This window comes from Dromiciops gliroides, chromosome 3, assembly GCF_019393635.1.
Source record: "Dromiciops gliroides isolate mDroGli1 chromosome 3, mDroGli1.pri, whole genome shotgun sequence".
In the NCBI taxonomy this organism is placed as follows: Eukaryota; Metazoa; Chordata; class Mammalia; order Microbiotheria; family Microbiotheriidae; genus Dromiciops; species Dromiciops gliroides.
Genome location: NC_057863.1, coordinates 643,116,522 through 643,136,986, shown reverse-complemented (window position 1 = coordinate 643,136,986; position 20,465 = coordinate 643,116,522). Strand labels below are relative to the sequence as shown.

Here is a 20,465-nt window from a genome sequence, read left to right as displayed (position 1 = left end):
ACATGTAAAGATAGTTCTCAACTTTTGTTCATACAAGCTTTCCAATTTCAGATTTTTCTCCCTCCCTCCCCCCTCCCCTAGACAGCAGGTAATCTGATATAGGTCATATATATATATACACACACATAATAACATTAATCCTATTTCTGTATTAGTCATGTTATAAGAGAAAAATCAGAGCAATGATGAAAAACCTCAAAATAGAAAAAACAACAGCACCAAAAACAAAAGAAATAGTATGGTTCATTCAGCATCTATACTCCACAGTTCTTTTTTTTTTTTTTCTTGGATTTGGAGATCCTCTTCTATCATGAGTTCCCTGGAACTCTTCTGTACCATTGCATTGGTGAGAAGAATATAGTCCATCACAGTAGATCAGCACTCAATGTTGATGATACTGTGTATAATGTTCTTCTGGTTCTGCTCATCTCACTCATCAGCCCATGAAAGACCCTCCAGGTTTCTCTGAACTCTTGCTCATCGTTTCTTACAGCACAATAGTATTCCATTGTATTCATATACCACAACTTGTCCAGCCATTCCCCAATTGATGGGCATCCCCTCAACTTCCAATTCCTTGCCATCACATAAAGAGCAGCTATAAATATTTTTGTACATGTGGGTCCCTTTCCCCTTTCCATGATTTCTTTGGGGAAAAGACCCAAAAGTGGTATTGCTGGGTCAAGGGGTATGGACAGCTTTATCGCCCTTTGGGCATAATTCCAAATTACTCTCCAGAATGGTTGATAATCCTCATTTTACAATGAAAAAAAACTGAGGCAGACAGAAGTTATGTGACTCCCACAGGGTCACACTGCGATTAAGTATCTGAGACTAGCTTCAAACTCAAGTCTTCCTGGTAACAGAACTAGTGCTCTATCTTTTTTTTTTTGTGAGGCAATTGGGGTTAAGCGACTTGCCCAGGGTCACACAGCTAGTAAGTGTTAAGTGTCTGAGGCCAGATTTGAACCCAGGCACTCCTGAATCCAGGGCCGGTGCTCTATCCACTGCGCCATCTAGCTGCCCCACTAGTGCTCTATCAACTATGCCACCTATATGCTTTCTTCTGTAGGAAAGAATTTTCCCAAAGTTCTGTCCATTCCTGAGCATCACATGCCAGTCAATAAACATTTATTAAGCAACTACTATGTGCCAGGCAACTAGGTGTCTCAGTGGATAGAGTCCTGGGCCTTCAGTCAGGAAGTCCTGAGTTCTGGCTTCTCAGATGTTTACAAGCTATGTGACTCTGGGCAAATCATTTAACCTCTGTTCACCATAATCCACTGGAGAAAGAAATGGCAAACCACACCAGGATCTTTGCCAAGAAATGCCCATGTACCCCATGGATAATATTGGTAAATTCCATGGGATCACAAAGAGTTGGACTTGACTTAATGTGTGCCGGTCCTGCGCTAAATATTGAGGATGCAAAGAAAGGCAAAAGGCTGCTCTCAAGGAGCTCACAGTCTAATGGGGGAAACAAATCTGTAAAAACAAGATAGATAGGGGCAGCTAGATGGTACAGTGGATAGAATACTGGCTCTGGAGTCAGGAGGACCTGAATTCAAGAAAGAATTATTATCAGGGCAGGGGGGGGGGGGCGATGAGGGTTAAGTGACTTTCCCAGGGTCACACAGCTAGTAAGTGTCAAGTGTCTGAGGCCAGATTTGAACTCAAGTCCTTCAGAATCCAGGGCCTGTGCTTTATCTACTGTGCCACCTAGCTGCCCACAGCACCCATTCCTATTAAAAAAACATAGCATAGGAATAAAAGGAGTTTACCTTAAAATGATAATATTTATCTAAAACCATCAGCAGGCATTATCTGCAATGGGGATAAGCTAGAAGCCTTCTCAATACAATCAGGGGTGAAGCAAGGAAGACTATTGCCACCTCTATTATTTAATATTGTACTACAAATGTTAGCTATAGCAATGAGTAGAAAAAGAAATTAAAGGAATTAGAATAGGCAGTGAGGAAACAAAACTATCACTCTTTGCAGATGATAGGATGTTATACTTAAAAAATCAAGTAAAAAACTACTTGAAATTATTAACAACTTTAGTAAAGTTGCAGGATACTAAATAAACCCACATAAACCATCATCATTTCTGTGTATTACCAGCAAAGTACAGCAGCAACAGATAGAAAGAAATTCCATTACAATTATTTTTAATACAATATAAAATACTTGGGAGTCTACCTGCCAAGACAAACCCAGAAACTGTATGAACACAATTATAAAACACTTATGCAAATAAAGTCAGATTTAAACAGTTGGAAAAATACTAATTGCTCATAAGTAGGGTGAAACAATATAATAAAGACAGTCCTACCTAAATCTATTTATTTAGTGCCATACCAATCAAATTATCAAAAAAGTATTTTACAAATGTAAAAATAATAACAAAATTCATCTGGAAGAATAAAAGCTCAAGGGAGTCAATGAAAAAAATGCAAAAGAAGGTGGTCTAGCCATATCAGATCTCAAAGTGTATTATAAAGCCGTAATTATCAAAACAATCTGGTACTGGCTAAGAAATAGAGTGGGCAGTGGAATAGAATAGTTACGAAGGACACTATAGTAAATGATTATAGTAATCTAGTATATGATAAATTCAAAGATCCAAGCTTTTAGAACAAAAACTCATTTGACAAAAACTGCTGGTAAAACTGGAAAACAGTATGGCAGAAACTAGGTATAGACCAACATTCACACTGTATACTAAAATAAAGTCAAAATTGGTATGTTTTACACATAAAGGGTGATACATAAGCAAATGAAGAGAGCATGGAATAGTTTGTCAGATTTATGGACAGGGGGAGGATTTGGGACCAAAGAAGAGAGCATTATAAAATAGATAATTTTGATTATATAAAATTTAAAAGCTTTTGCACAAACAAAACCAATGTGACAAAAATTATAAGGAAAGCAGAAAACTGGGAGTTTTTTCAAAAAGTATCTCTGATAAAGATTTCATTTTTCAACTGTATAGAGAACTGAATCAAATTTGTAAAACATACAAGTCATTACCTAGTTGATATATGGTCAAAGGTTATGAACAGGCAGTTTTCAGACAAAGAAATCAAAGCTATCTATAATCATGAAAAAATGCTCTAGATCACTATTGATCAGAAAGATGCAAATTAAAACAGTTCGGAGATACCACCTCATACCTATCAGAGTGGCTAATATGACAAAAGGAAAATGTTGAATGTTAGGAGGGAATGTGGGCAAATGGAATGCTTATGCACTGTTGGTGGAGTTGTGAACTGATCCAACCATTCTGGAGAGCAATTTGGAACTTTGTCCGAAGGACTATCAAACTGTGATCCAAACCCTTTGATCCAGGAATACCAGTGCTAGGTTTATATGCTAAAGACATTCCCCAAAAGAGAAAAAGCCCTATTCGTACAAAAATATTTATAGCAGCTCTTTTTGTGGTGGCTAGAAATTGGAAAGTAAAGTAATGCCCATCAATTGGGGAATGGGCAAAACAAGCTGTGTTATATGATTGAAATAGAATATTATTGTGCTATAAGAAATGACAAGCAGGATGATTTCAGAAAGGCCTGGAAAGACATGTGTGAAATAATGTATAAGAACCAGGAGAACGTTGTACACAGTGACAGCTATATTGTTTGATGAACTGTGAATGACTTAATTATTCTCAGAAATATCCAAGACAGTCTAGAAGGACTAATGATGAAACATGCTATCCACCTCCAAAGAAAGAACTGATATTGATTCACCACAGACTGAAGCATGCTATTTTTCACTTTCTTTCATTTTTTTCTTTTATTTGAGTCTTATATAAAATGACCAATATGGTAATGTATTATATAATGTATAATTGCACATGTATAACCTGTATCTTATTGCTTGCCACTTTAGGGAAGAGGGAGGAGAGGAGGGAAAGAATTTGGAACTCAAAACCAAATTAAACTACTTATTAAAATATAGATAATTGGAAGATATTTAATGAAATAAATAAAAATACAAGAAAAAAACTCAACAAGATATCTGTGGGACAACCTAGTTCAAGATGTCCCATAGGCAGGTGAAGATGTGACTGTGGGTCAACAGAAGGTTAGGGCTGGATGTGTAATTTTGAGAGTTGTAGGATTAGAGATAATTGTATCCATGGAAGTTAATGAGATAGAAAGAGTTAAAAAATTTTTTTTGTGAGGCAATTGGGGTTAAGTGACTTGCCTAGGGTCACACAGCTAGTAAGTGTAAAGTGTCTGAGGCCGGATTTGAACTCAGGTCCTCCTGAATCTAGGGGCTGGTGCTCTATCCACTGTGCCACCTAGCTGCCCCCTAGAGTTTAAACTTTTTAAAGAGTTTTTAACTCACTGCTCTTTTAATTCACAACTGTGATCTGGGTAATATGCACGATCTCCTAACTCTGCTGTTTTTATTTCTCATTGATAGGGGCATTCTCTCCACTTCATAAACACTCACAATCCATACATGCCTTAAAATCCTATGTGATTTGTCCATGCCCTGCCAAATAGCTACTACAGGAATTTCACCCAGTCGGCTTGGAGCCTTTTTCTAAATCTCTTGACACTGCTTACATGGCAGTAGAGTGTGTGGGGCTGTCCGTTATCATCCCTTCTTTATACATTTGGTATGTTCTGTTTTCTGTTGGTATGCTCATCTTTTAATGTTCTTTGATCTCTTATTAGACAATGTGGTATTCTGAAGCTTGGTTTTATTTGTTTCTTCATATGGTGCTCAGTGAGAGTTCAAATGTGGTACCTTCCCTGCCATTGATAGTACAAGTAAGGTCTTGCAATAATACAAGTCTGTTTCATTTCACATCTTTTTCACACCCCCCTCACTCTCATATACATGTTGTTGGGCCAGTCCAGCCTCGTTGGTTCTTATCTGCATTTTATTTTTTCCTGTACTTTCATTGTTAATTGTTTTGTGCAACAATCCTGTTGATAGTTTTCTGTCTTTCTGTGCAATTTCTCTCTCTTCAGAGGAATTGGGTGTTTGGACACAAAAGACACTTCCTACTTTTAACACTTGAACATCCCCATATAAAACCTGTTACCTGAGGGGGGGTTAGGGTTTTTGATGACAAAAACAGTAAAGAAGGAAGGTCATTGAGCATTTTTTAAAATGACAAGAACAACAGGGATAAGCAGTTAGAACAGATCTAAAAGTTGAATTGTAACATCTTAGAAATAAAAAGCAAGCTATAAGCAGTAGGTATTTGCAGTTTGATATGAATTTTTCTTGCTTTATGCAAGGAAGTGTTTGTTTTAATATTTGTTAACTTCATTCAAAAAAGTTGTTTGAAAACAATTTTTAAAAAAGGAAAGAATTTAGAGGTAGAAGAGATGAGGGCCCAGAATAGAGAGACCTGGGGGCCAATCACAGGGTGTGTGTGACCTTGATGAAGATTGAGTAAAGGAGACCTAGGAGTGGTCAGAAAAGTAAGGGGAAAACTAGGAGAGAGATGAGTGCTTGGAGACCTGGGAACTAGTACGTCCAGGACTGCCTGTGGCAAATCAGCTTCCACACTTCCCAGATGTTTGGCTTTTTTCATTGGTTCCATTGGACTCCCATGGACCACACAGGCATTGTGGTGTCCAGCTGTCTCACTCCCAGACTTGGCTAAGGGTGGCCAAGGCTTGGCTGGGAGAAGTGATGGCAGTGGTCTTTTAACAGGCAGAGCCTGAACTGGTTTAATATCCAGTTGGAGGGAGTTAAGCCTCCTAGCTAAGAAAGGCACAGCTCCACCCCAAGTTTCCCTGTGTGTCCCATTTAATGAGAGCAGCAGCAATTGGCTGCATTATTTCTACTTCTGTATTATTTTGCTGCTGGCAAATGAGAGGTGGCATTTAGATTGGCCTGACAGACTGCAAACTGGTTTTGGAAGTTTCTTTCCAGAGGAGAGATTGAATTAGAGTTTACTGCTTTATTTATATTATCTATATGTTGTCATAGTAACATCTCCCTGGTGAAGGGCATGGAATTGGTCACCTCCTTTCCTGGCCTTGGTTACCCAAGACTAGAGTCAGTTGGTGAGGATGAGCACTGCTTTGCATGGTTCTAGTAATGAATGCTATCAGTACCATGGCTATCGTTGTTACATTCCTGGAGTTGGTGGGTTTGTGTAGATTGGATAAAGCTTTGGAATTTGCTTTGAGTGTCCCCTTCTGTCTCAAGTAGTAAAAGGGACATTAAAGAGTTTAGATTGTATTTAAATATATATATCTATATAGCACCATAGCCAAAGACCTTTTTCAGTATATGGAAACTTTATTGCTTTTCTGGGCTTTTTAAATGGAAATATTTGTTCACTAAACTTAGCTGAGCCTCTGTGCCTACTGAGATGAGACACATTGGCAGTAAGATTAGATGGTTCCTTTAAGGCTAGGGAGCCATTACATCTTATGTTTTCCCTTTTTACATTTTGGAAACTGAAATAGGAGTTTCTTGGGGGCCATTTGGGCCTTGAGATTATATTCTGTTAATGGACAGTGCTCCCCAGTGTTACAAGGAGTGAACGTCTTGGTGGGCAGGACTCTTTAGCCCTGAACCCCCTATCATTTATTCAGGTTGTAAACTGTGGGGCTAAGGAGCTTGGAAATAAAAACTGGTATTTACTGTCATTTGTACCAATTCGAGGGTAAAAATTTTAAATAGGGTATTGAATAGGATATATATCAATAAGATAAATAAGAGATAATTAACAGAAGGGAGGCACTAGGATCAAGAAGTGCTGGGAAAGGCTTCCTGTAGAAGATGGGGTTTTCATTGGGATTTAAAAGAAACCAGGAGACTGAGATGAGGAGGAAGGACATTCCAGGGATGGGGGACAGCCAGAGAAAATGTTTGGAACCGAGAGAGAGTCTTGTTTCTGGAGGCCAAGGAAGGAAACTGGAAAGAGAGGAGGGCTAGGTTAGGAAGGGCTTTGAATACCACACAAAATTTTATGTTTTAACCTTGTAGGGGCCAAAATTTAATATGTAGTATTTAAAATGCCAATAGTAAAACTGGCATTATTCTATCTATGCAGTAGACCAAGAGGAGAACTTCATATATCTCCTTATGAGATGCTTTTTGGTCCCCCTCCTATCCAAGCTAAAACTCCAATCATTTTTACCACAATCAGGAGGTGATAGGAAGCTACTGGAGTTTGTGACATGGTCAAATCTGTGCTTTGAGAAAAGCACTTTGGTGGCTGAATGAATGATGGAGTAGAGCAGAGACTTGAGGCAGGCCAAATCACTAGAAGGCTGATAGAGTAATCCAAGTGTGAGGTGATGTGGGTCTGCACTAGTAATGGCAATATCAGAAGAGAGGATGGGACATATTTGAGAGGTCCCAAAGGTGAAATCAACGGTGCCTGAGAGCACCATGTGAATCAGTAGAGGAAAGAGAAGATGACCCAAGACAGAGTCCTGTGGGACACAGAATTAGAAGGATCATCTGGAGGATGATCCAGTAAAGGAATGTTGTACTACCCTTCCTGTTGGTCTCCAGGCCTTGACTCTCTCCCTATTTCAGTCCCTTCTCTCAGTTGCCAAAGTAATCATTCTAAAGCCAAGTCCCTTCATTTCCTTTTTTTTTTTTGGTGAGGCAATTGGGGTTAAGTGACTTGCCCAAGGTCACACAGCTAGTAAGTGTTAAGAGTCTGAGGCGGGCTTTGAACTTAGGTCCTCCCTGACTCCAGGGCCAGTGCTCTATCCACTGCGCCACCTAGCTTCCCCCATTTCCTTTGATAAGAGGGTTTTTTGACTAGGCAGTCAGGCAGTTGAAATGAATAGTGATTTAAAGAATTATTTTAGTTTTCACAGAATTTCTTTTTTTTTTCCCTTCATTGCTCTTTCTACCCCCTCCAAAGATAATTGAATGTTAAGTAAAGAAAGATTTAATTCTCCCTATCTCCCTTCTGTGGGTTTATTTTGTAAAGACTTTTCTGAATGTTGTATTACTCTAGTAGAATATTATTCCTTCCATTGTTGACACATTTTTAGACCTTTGATTCACATTTCCCTGAGCAAAAGATCTTGACAAGTTTAAGAAAAATCTCCACTTTCACACAGACACAGCTCTTGTGAATACAAAATAACCTGGTAAACATTGCCAGGCTTTCAAATTAGCCTCTGAACCAAAATATGCACCAAGCGGGCCAGGACAGAAATGCCCTTGTAGTGCTAGACACTGCTATTTTTTACTTTGTGAAGATAGTGGTGACTTAGAGCTTGTGAGAGGTTTTGGACATAGAGAAGTTTGGGGGTCATCCGGGGGCAGTAGGTGCTTCTTGGTGAAGAATGAATCAGCAACAGTAATTCTGTCCTTGGTTACTGGCCTTCCAAAGCTTTTACCCTCAAAACCAAAAAAGGCTTTGACATGCCTGAAATCTACTTTTTCTCAGTGAAAGTCTGTTCTTTTAGCACTACAATAGAGGAGAGGCCTAGCAAAATTTTGTCTCTTGGAGATGCACATAAAGACCTTTCCTTTATAATTGCAGTTTGGTTTAGACAGACTGAGTCCTAGGAACTAAAAGTAAAGTTTAACTAGGAGTACATTTGAATCTCAGCGTGAATAGAGTATTTCCTGGCCTAATTGTTTGTACAAGTTGGCCTTGCGTGTTTGGATGTGGTTATTTATATGTCTAGAGTTGGTAGATGGGAGAAGAAATGATTTGTTTCAATTTGGAAAATATCAAGCACCTACTGTAGGTATAGCCCTGGGCTGTGCTTTGAGGGAGACAATAGCTAAACTTGGAGTTTATAGGCTAGTGGGGGAGAGAGGTGAAAGCCTCCAGAGAAGGCATCCAGAATAGGGAAGGCCCCTGGGTCCTTGTCATATAACAGTGTGTTGAAGGATATTTAGGGAATATTTAGCTTGAAGAATAGAAGATTCAGGGGAGACATGATAGTCATCTTCAAGTATTAAACTTGTTCTGCTCTGCAGAACCAGGAATAATTGGTAGAAGTTGCCAAAAGGCAGATTTAGGCTTAATGTCTGGAAAAATTTCCTTGTAATTATAGTTGCCTCAGGAGGTTGTGGGTTCTCCATCATTGAAGATCTTCAGCTGACCACTCACTTCAAGGCCCAGCACACATTCCACTTTTATTGTGTACATATGACATGTTAAAATTCAGTATTATATACATCACTAGTCAGCTTTTGAACTTCGTAAAAACTTTTGTCAGCTGCTGCACAATGACTGAAAGTCTCTGAGTGATTTATAATCCGAGCCTTATGATCATACAGAAAATGACATTTTTCATGCATACATAATAATTTTGACATGAACCCAAAAGAAAAAGTCAAATGGAGATAGATGACTGAGGTGATCAACGAAGAGGACTTTCTGTAGTTTGAGAAAGGGTCATCTAGAAACTGTCACACATGTAATATATCAAAACTCCTTAAACCATGAGTTGTGACCCCGTATGGGGATTGTGTAACTGAATCCGGGGGTCGAGAAAAAATTGGCAACAGTAAATAGTTATGGATGCCTATTTGATAAACCTCTTAGGTGAAAAGGGCTTGCAAGTGGAAAAGGTTTAAGAAGCCCTGTAATTATTATTCAAAATCGACAGCTGAATAAGTACAAAAGAAATTTAAACTTTCAAATGACTTTTTGGGATAAGTTTGTAGCATTTGTACTTCTGAAGTTACAAAAGCTTAAAACTAAGACTCTTGGGACAGCTATATAGTGCTCTAAAGTTAACAAATTTCATAAGCCTATGAGCAAGTTGTTGAAAAATACTATTTATTGTGCTTTGATGTGCCTTCTTCCATTCTGTGCATAGCAATAAGATGTTTTAGGTAAGAGGCTGAATGTTGGAGAAGTGATTTATTTATACTGATCTAGACAACTTGAGTTTCCTTTCTACTCTGGTTGGTTTTTACAGATGATAGCATGTTCAGTGGCTTGCTGGAGGTCACAGAGCTAGTTAGCTTCAGACCTGGAATTCAGATCCAATGTTCACTATCATTACGCTGTTTTTCTGGAAAGGTGTGTAGAGGCTGACAGATTGCAGAAAACCTCAATGTCAAGCAAAAGAGTTTGAGCTTATTTAGAGAGACAATAGGGAACCTTTAAAGATTTAATTGAATGGAGGGAGTGACATAAGCAAATCTGTGCACAAAGAAAAATATTCTAGCAATAGAGTTAAGGATAGATTTGTTGCTAGGTTTAAGCCTAATTTCTACCAGACTGCTTCCCAGTTTTCCCAGCAGTTTTTTTTTTAATCAAATAAGGAGTTCTTTCACAAGTAATTTATGTTTTCTAGTTTATTGAACACTGGGTTATTGAGTTCCATTATTTTCTGGTTCTCCCTTGTGTAGTCTGTTTCCTTGATCTACCTCTTTTTTAACCAATACCAAATGTTTTTGATGTCTGCTGCTTTGTAGTATAATTTGAGATCTAAACATGTTATTTGTCTTTTTTTTTTTCTTTTCTGGATATTTTTCCAAATAAATTTTATCATTTTACCAAGTTCTATAAAGTATCCCTTTGATAGATAGTTATAACATTAAAATTAACTCTGGTGGGACAATTTAATCTCCTTTTTGCCTGTCTTTATGCCTCTAATTTCTTTCAGTTGTCTTATTGCTTGCATTTCCATACAAAACTATATCAAAGAATAGTAGGGATAAGTAGGCATCCTCACTTTACTCCTTTATTTATTGGGAAAGCTTCTAGTGTTTCCTCATTGCATGAAACTTGCCTTTGGCTTTAGATAGATACTTTTTAATGATATCAAAAAAGATTCTTCTGTGCCTATACTTTGTAGCCAAAAATAAACACAAATGCTCAGTATTAAAAATTATGGGAGTAGGGGCAGCTAGGTGGCGCTGCAGTGGATAAAGCACCAGCCCTGGATTCAGGAGTACCTGAGTTCAAATCTGGCCTCAGACACTTGACACTTGCTAGCTGTGTGACCCTGGGCAAGTCACTTAACCCCCATTGCCCTGCCCCCCCCCCCCAATTAATGGGAGTAAATAGATAAATGGGAAATTAAGACATTAAAATGAGAAAACTAAATGCTGGTTCTTTGAAAATAATAATAAAATTAATAAACTTTAGCCAACTTGATTTGTTGTTTTTGTTTTTTGTTTTTGCAGGGCAATGAGGGTTAAGTGACTTGTCCAGGGTCACACAGCTAGTAAGTGTCAAGTGTCTGAGGCCGGATTTGAACTCAGGTCCTCCTGAATCCAGGGCTGGTGCTTTACCCACTGTACCACCTGGCTGCCCCCACAGCCAACTTGATTTAAAAAAGACAAGAGCAGGAAATCAAATAAATAAGGTGAAACTGCAACAAAACTTAAAAAAAAAAAAAGAATTATCCGAACCTATTATGCCCAGTTATATACTACCAAAACTGAAAAACACAATGAAATAGAGCAATTTTACCAGGCATGCAAGGACGGTTTAACATTAGATAAACAAATCAACTTAAAAAGAAAATGCCAGACCAGGTGATTATCTCAGTCGATTGGGGGTGGGGGTGAGAATCCTTGACAGAGTACAACTTATATAAGATTCATAGGAGGGCCCCTGTAACTATAGAGTGGTAGTAATTGGAATGGAGAGGAGGGACCAAAATGCAGGTGACTAGATAGAGGTAGACTTGAGGACTTGGTTAATATAGAAGAAAACTCGATGATAACACCAATTTCTAAAACATAAGAGATAGTGGCATATATAGAAAGAGTGAGGTCAGAAGGAGAAGCAGATTGGGGGCAAAGATAATAAGGTTCAGATGCAGCATATTCAAATAGAGTCTATTTTCATGTATTCACAGTCATTGTTAATGGAGTAGAGAAGGAATAGGTTTTAGGATGGAAGAGCAGGTAATGGTGAAACAACATCCTAGTTAGGTGGTGGTGGTTGGAGCTTTTAGATTGAATGGGCAGCTAATTGAAGCTAGTACAAGAGCTAAATGTTTACCTGATTAGCAAAAAGGCTGACCCCATTGGGAGTTTCCTTAGCACAGATCCTGGAGTGGTTTGCCATTTTCTTCTCCAGCTCATTTGACAGAAAAGGAAACTGAAGCAAACAGGATGAAGTGACTTGCCCAGGGTCACACAGCTTAATAAGTGTCTGAGGCCAGATGTGAACTCAGGAAAATGAGTCTTCCTGATACCAGGCCCAGCACTCTATCCACTGGACCAACTAGCTACTCCCCTAGTTCAGTGGCATCCTCCTTTTCTCTAAAGAAGTCTTTCTTCTTTCCATTGTGGGCCTATTTGGAGCACTAGTGTTGCTTTGCCTGTGTTTTTCCTTTTTAATAACAGTGACAGGCTGTTTCCTAGAAGTTGCTCTTGAGAAGGAAGAAATGTGCCTTGAACTTATTTTTCCATTGGTAAGACTGGATTTGTGATGAACATCTAACCCTGTCCTCAGAATGTCTTTAAATGTATGAAATAAATTACACATGATATGAAAGAAAACAAGTTATATTGAAATACAGTTATTTTAAAAAAACACTTTTAAGCTCATGGACCTCTGTCCCTTGCCCTAGGGACTACATCAGTAAGTCATTTGGCTAGGTCATGGGTCCTTAGTGGTACTGGGAATTTCAGAGTAGGTCGGACAGTGTAACACACGGTTCCAAAGTTAAGTCGCTGGTGAAGACTTTTGGCGTCATAGAAACAGTCTTCTGACTGAAAGGGACCTACCTAAGGGACCGCCCAGTAAAGTGGCGCTCAGACTTTGTGGTTTCCGGACAGCTTTACGTTCTTCAAGGTTACTGAAGACCTCCCTGCACCCAAGAACATTTGTTTATTGGGTTATGTCTGTGTACCATTTTAGAAATGAAAATTTCCTACTATTATTGTGAAAATAGCTTTGACCTTATAGATCCCTGGTAGGGTTTTGGAGAACCTCTCTTCCTCTCCCGTCAGGAATTCCTGGATCGCACTTTGAGAACCACTGGTCTAGTCTAAATAATGCCTTCATTTTACATAGGGAAACTGAAACTGAATAGGAAAAGAAACTTCCTCACAGTAGTGGGATTAGAACCTGGCTCTCCTGACTCAATCTTCTAATCTCCTCCATCAGCCTGCCTGTCTATAGCCTTGTCTGAAAGTGCAGGTGATGGAACCAGAAGTTGTTTTCTCCATAACTGGTGGGAGGTACCCAGCTACATTCCTTTTCAGACAAGCACAAACTAGATATTTTTCAGATTGATGGTCTAAACCCGACTGAAGAATTCTCCAGTTGGAAACTGTGTTGACTACAGTAACCTATGCTTGACTGTTGTCTTCTTGCCTGTGTTGCTTTTTAATAAGCCCTGAAACAACACAGAAGGGAGGATATTTGTGAACACCCTGATCCACGTTCTTTTACTATTAATAATGTCAGAGGCAGGAAGACCAAAGTTCACCCTGCTGTAATTTGGACTTTGCCAAATGAAGCCTGGTACAAAGGTCTCAGTCTGGTGCCAAATAATTTAGTGAGTAAAGGTCAGCTCTGTGGGCTTGGCTCTTAATCTCCTCATCAAGGAGAAGACACCAGTACTTGATTTTCTACTTATTAGTGTTGTAGGGGGTTGGAGCTTTTAGATTGAATGGTCAGCTAATTGAAGCTAGTACAAGAGCTAAATGTTTACCTGATTAGCAAAAAGGCTGTAGGATCAGGAGAGTAGAGAGGAGTGGGGGACTCCTTGTGAAGCTGTAGGAGCCTGTTAGGAAGGAGCACCATCTTGGTATGGTGTAGTCCAGGGCTTCTTAAACTTTCACCTGAGAAATTTTTATGTGACCCCAGGTATATAGTTACATAAAATTGAGATACACGACCTTTTGCTATTGCCAAATTTTTCACAAACCCCACATTCAGTTACACAACCCCATATGGGGTGGTGACCCAAAGTTTAAGAAGCTAGAGTGTAGTCTGTCACCTAGTTTATCAGTATAGCAAGCTGCAGAGAGACCCTGTGGCTCTGGGATGAGGCTTTATCATACTTGCTTCTCTCTCTGTGCCTTGGGGGCAGGAGAGCCAGGTAGACAGGTTATTTGTTCCCATTCCCAGGGGGCTGAGGAGCTGATCCGATCATTGGATCTAAAAATTGAAGGGCAGGATCCAGACCCTTCAACCCTTTCTTTTTCTGGAGAGAAAACTGAGACCAGGAGAGATGTGAGGTCACATGGGTAGTAGTAGCAAAGCTTAGATTTCAGGCTGGACTGATGGCTCCAAATCGTTTACTTTCCACTCTCCTATGCTGCTTCCTAGGAGTCAGGATCTAGAGATTGTCCACTCTAACCCTGTTAGTCAGGCTTGGGAGCCTTGACTGTGCTGTCACTGTGGCTGGCACTGGGGGAATATAAATAGAAGCAAAACTTAGAGTTCTACTGGGGGAAGACAACAAATAAAAGGAAACTGAAAACCTGGAGGGGTCAGTGCATGGTGGAGAAGCAAGTCTGAAGTTTCAGAAGTTGAGCTCAAGAGAGAAATGAAGAAAGCAACATGGCTTGGACATTCACCTTAAAATGAAGGTTTCAGGAGAAATTGACCAAAGGAAGGGGCTGCAGGGGCATCGCGATGTTCATAAATCCTTATTCTCCAAATCCAGCCCCATTTCTACCACAAGTTTTTTTTTCTCTAAATCTAGTCTAAATGACAAAAGCCACCTGCCTTTGTAAACTGGACTTTTATCAAGCTCTGCTACTGAGTCGGACATTAAGTATTTATTTATTTTGTGAGGCAATTGGGGTTAAGTGACTTGCCTAGGGTCACACAGCTAGCAAGTGTAAAGTGCCTGAAGTTGGATTTGAACTCAGGGCCTCCTGAATCTAGGGCCTGTTCTCTATCCACTGCGCCACCTAGCTGCCCCGAACATTAAGTATTTAAGGGAATATGGAAGCCTCATTGTAGGAAGCAGTAAACTCTCACCTCATAATCTTAAATACTGTATATTAATAAAGAACTTTGGATTCAAGGACCTTGAGGAACCTTGTCAGCAGGTTCAGATTCTTCTATTTAACAGATGAGAAGACTGATCAGAGAAAGGTGGAGTGACTGGTCCAACATTACCTAATGAGTGAGCAGTGGATTTGTGTTTCAACCCCAGCATTACAAATTGGCATTATCCTTGCTATTGGAGATCAGATAGCCCCAGCAGTTTATGTGGTAAAATACAATCCATATCTGTGTGCTTCAGAACACCAACACAATGTATGTATCCCTTCTTCATGGAGCATTCCATGCCAGGAAGCATTTGGTGGACAAGAGGTAGAAAATAAATGCTCAGGCCTACTTTCTACACTTGGCTGGTCTAGAAAGCCACTAGTTGTGACCTCTCGCCTCAAGAAGGCCCTCTCTCCTAATAAATCCCAGTTTAAGAACTGACTTAATTGTTCATGGACCAGATGGCTCTAGATATAGATATAACCCAGATATCTGGTATATCCAGATAAATATAACCAAGATCTTTAACCTGCAAGGAGGGCTCAGGAATATATCAGCGGGGTGGAGGCGGGCACAGCTAGGTGGCACAGTGGATAGAGCACCAGCTCTGGAGTTGGGAGGACTTGAGTTCAAATCCAGCCTTAGATACTTGACACTTACTAGCTGCGTGACCCTGGGCAAGTCACTTAACCCTCATTTCCCTGGGGGAAAAAAATGCTATGAGGAGTGTATCAGCTAGTAATTTGTAGCAGTTAGGCAATGTGTATTGCCTATAAGAGAAGAAATGCCTTTGAAAAGCTGATCATGCAGGCTATAGATACTGTACCCAAATCCAATTCCATTTAGCAAGTCTTTATTCAGCAGTTATGCTCTCACACTTTGGTGTTAGCAGGTAGCACTTTGTGTGTGTGTGTGGGGGGGCACATAGAAAAGATGTTGTGAAGGTAGAAATGACGTGTTTCAGCACTGGATCGACTTTGCAAGGCTGAAGTTGAAGATGACACCAAAGCTGCTAGCCTGGGTGATGCTTTTGATAGTAGTAGGAAGTTTGGGAAAAGGACAGGGTTTTGGAGAAAAACAACACCCAATGAATTCTTTTTAAGACATGTTGAGTTTGAGATGACTGGGACATCCATTCCTAGCTGTCCAGAAAACGGTGGGTGATGTAGAACTGGAGACTCGTGCTGAGTATATAGTATCTCCATGTCCCCTCTGGTCTGCCTTTAGAATAAAATATAGGGGGCAGCTAGGTAGCGTAGTGGATAAAGTACCAGCCCTGGATTCAGGAGGACCTGAGTTCAAATCTGGCCTCAGACACTTGACACTTACTAACTATGTGACCCTGGGCAAGTCACTTAATCCTCATTGCCTTGCGCGCCACCCCCCCCCCCCCTAAAATATATAGAATAAAATATAAGCAAAATGCCTAGCCATTCTTCTTCCTTAATATTGTACCCTGTCCCTTAGCTCTCTGTGGTTTTCTCCATTTGTTTCCCCTACTGTCACAAGATGCCTTTATGTTCCATTGACCAAGCATAGTTTGGAGAAATTCATTACTTATATTTGTAATGGGTTCTATTTTTCTTGACTTCTCATTGGGTAGAGGAAGGGAAACAGGGAGGCAGAGAGAGAATTTGGAACTAAAAATAAAATGAAATGAAATGAACAACAGTGAAAGTTTATTAGTGCTGGAGTAAAGGCATGCAGTGTTAGACTTTGTAGCTGTTATTTTTATAGGTTGCTGACTGAGTTGGTGCTTTGGAAAATCATCAGGCAGACAGCAGTACATAGGGTAGTGGAGTCTAACTGGTGAGCTCATTTGCTTTCTCAGAGCCGTGAGGATTGGCAGCTACCTTGTCACTCATTCTCTCCCATTTGACTCATCTTTACTCTTGATGCATTCTCTGCCCCTCATGCCTGGGAATGGTGAGTGCTTGGGGATTTGGTGGCTAGACTTATCTTTCCACCCTGGTTTACCTCCAGGGACCATCTCAATCTTCTAGAAGAATAAGAAGTCAAAACATGACACTGTTTCTCCTCAAAACTGACTTCAGGGCGGCTAGGTGGCGCAGTGGATAAAGCACCGGCCCTGGATTCAGGAGTACCTGAGTTCAAATCCGGCCTCAGACACTTGATACTTACTAGCTGTGTGACCCTGGGCAAGTCACTTAACCCCCATTGCCCCGCAAAAAAAAACCCCACCACAACAACAAAAAAACCTGACTGTTGAGCAGAACAAGAAAGTAGGAAGCTATAACCTGCTTATTTGAGAATATGACTTGATGTAGTAGATCTGTGTACTCAAGAAGGAGCTTTTGAAAAGCCCCACATATTTGCCACTGACTGCCTTAAATCATTAAAGGAAGACTTCATTGAGAATATATTGGGAATTTGGAGTTCCAGTGGAGAATCTAAAGAGGATGTTTGGAACAATAATTTCTCAATAAGATGCTATTTTGGTATTGTCAATTTCTTCAGACATTATCCTGGGAACAGAAAAGAAATATTTGGTTCCTGACTTCAAGGTAATTTAAGAGTTTTCAGGAAAGACTCAGTCTTCATTTGACCCTCTTCTTTGATTTTTCAGCCTGTTTTTGTGACTGTACTAATAACCTTTGGTACCTTAATCCTCTTAGGCCCATGGTTTTGGCAGTTTTCCATTCCTGTATCATAGCATATAGCACCATTCTGTTGGAGGGAGAATTGTCCAGAAAACCTTTTAGGTGGATTCTAGCAGTGATTATGATCCTCAGTGGATGTTCTAGGTCTTCTCTTTGCCTCTTGAATTCTTTTCTATCATTCTTGTGCTGCTTTCCTCAGATCCTTTTCCTAGATCCATCCTGAGAAAAGACTGATCCAAACGGGTCAGGGGTTTGGCTGAACTGGCATAGGATACTGCTGGAAATGTTTGGCTGGTTTGTATTTTACCAGTACACCATTGGATTCGAAGGGAAGCAATCCTAGGCCATCACAAGTCTTGTAGCTGCACACATTTACTGTCTACTTACCACCCACGGAGCAGACTGAGGATCAAAGGCTTATTAGGCAGGGAAGGGGGAACCAGGTTTCTTTCTTGTTAGTGGAACCAGAAACTCCTTTTCCTTCCCTGCATAAGGGAAGGGCCTCTGCTTCATAATGCAGCTTGACCTGATGTCCTCCCCTTGATCCCTCCAGATATGGTGGTTATGGCTTCAGGGCAGGCATCCAGACCCTGCCCATTTGGAATAGAATTTGCCTTCAATACTCTGAGGAAGTAAGGTGTTGACATCCTTTCCTCTACTAAAGGAAAATCTCTTAGTGTTTTTTCCTTCTGAGCTTTGTTTATAAGCATCTCTGTGGAGTTCTGGGAGCTCTTTGCATTTGTGAATTCTCTTGTGTAAGGGCTATCTTTTTCTAATAGATACAGCTACTGCAGTGTGGGGAAAGATGACTAGGTAAGCAAAGAGAAAGCTTAGCACAGTGCAGAGAGTTCTGGCCTTAGAATCAGAGGACCTGGGTTCTAACCCTGCTTCTGACAACCGCTCTAACTAGCTGTGACCTTGAATAAGTTGGGTCACTGACTCAGGCCTCAGTTTCCTCGGTGGTAAAGTGAGGCAGTTGGAATAGATGACCTCTAAAGTCTGTGATTTTTTTTTTTTGTTTTGTTTTGGTTTTCGGGGCAATGGGGGTTAAGTGACTTGCCCAGGGTCACACAGCTAGTAAGTGTCAAGTGTCTGAGGTCGGATTTGAACTCAGGTCCTCCTGAATCCAGGGCCGGTGCTTTATCCACTGCGCCACCTAGCTGCCCCCATATCAGCATCTTTTATAAAAAGAATAGAAGTTTGTATTAAAATAGTTAGCACTAAGGATTTTAGTGTCTCATCCCTGCTTTCAGGGTATAACTGACAGTGCATGACTTCAAAGGAGGTCTGTTAGGAAGACATCGATTTGTTCTGAGAGAAAGTTAATTAAAATTTTGTATCTGAGAAAACTTGACTTCTGTGGGGAGAGGAGTGTGCAACAACAAGATTAGAACAGGCCATGAATACCCTTGGGGATATAATCAGGCAAAATGAGCTATCTTACTTTAACCTGGTATAAAGTAAGGCCCTTTTATGGTCTTTCTTCCTCAGGAAAATTACCTTTGAAATTTGACCTTATGGCCTTTGTTGTCATAAAGTTTAGAAGTGGTAAAGAGAAAAGGAAGAGGGGATAAACAATTATTAAGCACATACTATGTGCCAGGCATTGTGCTAAGTATTTCTACAAATCATTGGATTCTCAAAACAGTCCTGTGAGGTAAATGCTATTATTATCCCCATTTTACAGTTGAAGAAACTGAGGCAGACAGAGGTGAAGTGACTTGTCCATGCTTACATAGCCAGTGGCTAATTCGAACTCAGGTCTTCTGGACTGGAATCCCAGCCCTCTCTCCAGAGCACCACCAAAGACTGCACTTATAGTCCATTTTCACTGACAACTTCACTTAGAGTGGGAACATCTTGTCTTGGTGGGGGCTGCTGGTCTGAAATTGCTTTTGTTCTGGTCCTTCCGAGGACCAGTTGCTTGGAACAGGGAAAGCTATTTGCTCAGTCTTTCCCTTGGTAAACATGGAACGGCTGCACAGCTGCTCTGCCTGTGGGATTGCCTGGCTTTTTTTTTTTTAAACATACAAAGGCAGTTGGGCTGTACCTTTGCTTTATGAATCACGTGTGAGAGCCTGTCATAAATGATTATTTGCTGTACGTTGAGGAATAACTTACTGGGATACTACTCCCATGCAAGACAAGAATGGATTCGAGCACTGGCCTAGCTAGACATGTCATTTTGCCCATATAAGGCCAACTCCTCGGGTTACTTTTTACCTTGGCGGAATCACAGGAATGTCAAAGTAACAAGGCCACCTCAGCTTAGCTCTGATTCTGCCTCTGCCACCTGATTCAGCAGGCCTATCACATGACTTGTTATCCTAGCCATTTCCTTTTGCTCTCATGAGACTGCCAGAGGCACTGAAAGCCAATGCTCCCAAAATCTGGACTCCATTTGCAGGTTTTTGTGAGACAGGACCCACCTGACAACAACATTTTTTTTTTTAACGGGGCAATGGGGTTAAGTGACTTGCCCAGGGTCACACAGCTAGTAAGTGTCAAGTGTCTGAGGCCAGATTTGAACTCAGGAACTCCTGAATCCAGGGCCGGTGCTTTATCCACTGCGCCACCTAGCCGCCCCTGACGACAACATTTGACCCTAGACACTGAGGTTCTGCTTGGATTGAGCATTTTAGGAGATTTTATAAGGACTTTTCTTTCTTGATGGATCAGAGAGAGGCACAGAAATGTTTTATTCTTCCTTCTCCCCCAGTCCTGACCCTATGATGGTAAAGTAAGCTCACAAGCTATTACAGTGTACCCAGCAACACTGATGCTCCTTCCCTGCAAGCCATTGATCCTTGCCTCTCCTGTAATTGGCATCTCCTTCCATAAACAGCTTCTCTTTTTACAACAATGTGTGAAGTCAAAACCATCCTGGCAGGGCACTTTCCAGGCTTTGTTCCAAATTGGCCTGACTCCATTCCACAATGATGGTGGAGACA

At 40.5% G+C, this 20,465-nt stretch overlaps 1 protein-coding gene across 6 annotated transcripts in view; it reads left to right on the top strand.

The window, feature by feature from the left end:
* ACTN4 (actinin alpha 4) overlaps positions 1-20,465 on the top strand; it is an 84,871-nt gene that overhangs the window by 18,635 nt on the left and 45,771 nt on the right. The window lies entirely within an intron of this gene.